A 3,781-nucleotide genomic window follows, 5' to 3' on the forward strand; every position below is an offset into this window, starting at 1 on the left:
ATATAATTTTGATCTCCAAAACGTCATGATCAACATAGTAGACCATGGGAGGAGTCTTAGAGGTTGAAGAGAAATCACACTCCCTCTCACCGACATGAAAGAGCAAACTTGGCATTCCAGTGTCCAAGTACAGAAGCGAAAGCAACCCAACTTTCCAATACCTAGAAAGAATTCAGTGAGTACATGAGCAACTCAGCGTTCAAGTACAAGAATAAGAGCAACTCAGTGTTCCAATACCTAGTACATAAAGAATTTAGTGAGTATAAGAACAACTCAGTGTTATAATGCTCGAGTACAACAACTCAATGCGTAAATATTCATACCCATGCTTAAGGAAAGAATTAATCTTCATATTCATACCTTAGCTCTCAATGGGTATGAAATTTTTGTCTTATCCTCATCCTTACCAGGCAACGAGTATACATTTGTATCCCTACTTGTACTCCTATCTACTTTCCTACTGTTTCAATATCAACTAATTGTGTTTTATAAAATAAAAAAAAAAAAATTATTGCAATTCAGAAAGAAAATATAATTGTATAGATTTCAAATTATAGTACCAAATAAAATTTTATGAGAATCAAAATATTTATTAATTTTGCATACATTAACGAAACAAAGTTGATAAAATTTAAAAATATTTTTAAAAATTTATAAAATGTAAATAGATATTCAAGTTTAAAAGTATTTCAAATGTTTGTTTTAGTCTTGTTCTTGAAATTCTAATGAAATCTCTTTTTTAATACACTAATAAAAATTATAGTACACCACTTGAATCAAATTACCAAAAAAATAAAGATTAAACTAATAATGATTGAATTTCAACATAGATCTTTCATCTTTTGAATTTCAATATAGGTTGGAGGGTGATAAACAATATTCATGACAATGACATTAAATTATTATATTATAATAAATGTCTTTTTTATACAATTATAGTGATAGAATTACAATCATGATAATGAGTTAGAGAATAAAAATAATTATATTAAAAATATTAAAATAATATTCTATATGATAAAAATAAACAACAAATAGTATTATAAAAAGTAAAAATAATTAAATGTGAGTCTTAGAAAGAATTTGATACACCATTGAAAAAATCGTATAAAGAAAATAAATGTATAATTTAGGGTATGACAAGATGAAAAATAGCTTATAGATCTAAAAAAAATTTTCAAATATTCAACTAGTTGAACGGTTGAGAGATAATTAAAATTCCTATAGCAAAATAAAAAGAGTTCTTCTAATGAAAAAAATAAATAAGAATAACATAATAAAAAAGATAATTTTTTATATTATCTAGTAGATTAAGGGTTTTTGCTATTGAACACTTAAATTGACAGTTAAACATTTTCATGGGAAAAAAAACAATAAATAAAAATATTAAAAATGAGTAGAAATATTCAAATATGAGACTTAAAAAAATTGAATATATATACATGATTTGAACATAACTACACAAAGGTTCTGAAAAGAGAGAAAAGGTATCTTGAATATTAAATAACCTAATAAACTATGACTATTTTAGTAATTTAAACAGAGATGTGGATAAGAGTCGAAATGGATATTAAGATGCGTATGGGGAAGAATACGGAGTAGATATGTATATACTCATCCACATCCCTATACTCAATTGAAAATATTGGATATATCTAGTCAATACAAGAATTTCTCGTCAAAATAGGGATGTGTTCAAACAATACCCACAGGGACAGGTTTATATGTCGTCCCCTACTCATAACATATGAACAAACTTTCACTTGTTACTATTTATGTATAGCAATTTTAGGGTTTTTCACTAATAATAAGTATTTATGTTTTATTTTGAATGTAGTTTTGATTAACTCGCCTGCATTTAGAGATGGCAAATAAACTCGTCCCCGTGGGTATTGCCCGAACCCGTTCCCGTTTTGACGGGGAATCCCCGCATTGACTGGGTATGGGTATGGGTATGGGGAATCCCCGACTTTTTCAATTGGGTATGGGGATGTGTATGGGGATGCACATATCCCCGCCATAATACCCGTCCCCGCCATATCTGCATCTCCATTTAAATTATTAAAATATTCATAATTAATTAAGTAACTATATATATATATATATACTTTATATTTTTTATTTCTTTTAATTATTTGGTTTGTCATGAAACTCATTCGCATCTCCAATATGTTTTTTTATCTTATCATAACATTTATGTAATTATGTTAATTAAAATTTTTTTATGCCTCACATTTGAATATTTCTATTATTTTTTAATATTTTTATTTATTATATATTTTCCTTTCACATGAGAATGTTTATACTCTCAATTTAAGATAATATAAAAAAAATTATTTACTTATTATTATTAATTTTTGTTTAATTTGAAGAACTCTTTTGTTTCATTAAAATAATTTGTTATTTTTCAATTATTGAGTATATATGTTAATATTTGAAAAGTTTTTTTAGTTCTCTAAGGTATTTTTCATCTTATCATACCTTAATTATACATTTGATTTCCTTTGTGTGATTTCTTTCGATAGTCTCTCAAATTATTTCTAAAACACACATTTGTTAGGTTTTTAATATTTTCATTTATTGTTTATTTTCATCATGTAGAATAATATTTCGATATATTCTATCTAATTATTTTTTATTTCATAACTCATTATTAATCATACTATAATTTTTTCACTTTAAATTATGTTTGAAGTGGTTAAAATTATATATATATATATATATATATATATATATATATATATATATATATATATATATATATAATGATATTTGGGAATAATATATGATAATTCACTACAAGAAAAACATGAAATAATGACTGATTTAGTCAATAACCCATATCAATCACTATTTTTCGTCATTGGTGACAATAGTTGATTTATTGTCTGAATCAGTGATTAAATTAGTGATTAAATCGGTACTTGATTTAGTGACGAATTTAATTACTAATTTATTTGTAATTTAGTAACAAATTTTTTGGGCACTAATGATATTTCTATTTAATTTTAACCACTTCAAACATAATTTAATAATTTGTTCTCTAAGGTATTTTTCATCTTATCATACCTTAATTATACATTTGATTTCCTTTGTGCGATTTCTTTCGATAGTCTCTCAAATTATTTCTAAAACACACATTTGTTAGTTTTTAATATTTTTATTTATTGTTTATTTTCATCATGTAGAATAATATTTCGATATATTCTATCTAATTATTTTTTATTTCATAACTCATTATTAATCATACTGTAATTTTTTCACTTTAAATTATGTTTGAAGTGGTTAAAATTATATATATATATATATATATACATGATATTTAGGAATAATATATGATAATTCACTACAAGAAAAACATGAAATAGTGACTGATTTAGTCATTAACCCATATCAATCACTATTTTTCGTCATTGGTGGTAGTAGTTGATTTATTGTCTGTATCAATGATTAAATTAGTGATCGATTCAATGATTGAATCGGTACTTGATTTAGTGACCAATTTAATTATTAATTTATTTGTAATTTAGTCACAAATTTTTTGGGCACTAATGATATTTCTATTTAATTTTAACCACTTCAAACATAATTTAATAATTTGTTCTCTAAGATATTTTTCATCTTATCATACCTTAATTATACATTTGATTCCTTTGTGCGATTTCTTTCGATAGTCTCTCAAATTATTTCTCAAACACACATTTGTTAGTTTTTTAATATTTGTATTTATTGTTTATTTTCGTCATGTAGAATAATATTTTGATATATTCTATCTAATTTT

Source organism: Vigna unguiculata, chromosome 8 (assembly GCF_037176805.1).
Source record: "Vigna unguiculata cultivar grain cowpea cultivar isolate G323 ecotype 2 chromosome 8, ASM3717680v1, whole genome shotgun sequence".
Lineage (NCBI taxonomy): Eukaryota > Viridiplantae > Streptophyta > Magnoliopsida > Fabales > Fabaceae > Vigna > Vigna unguiculata.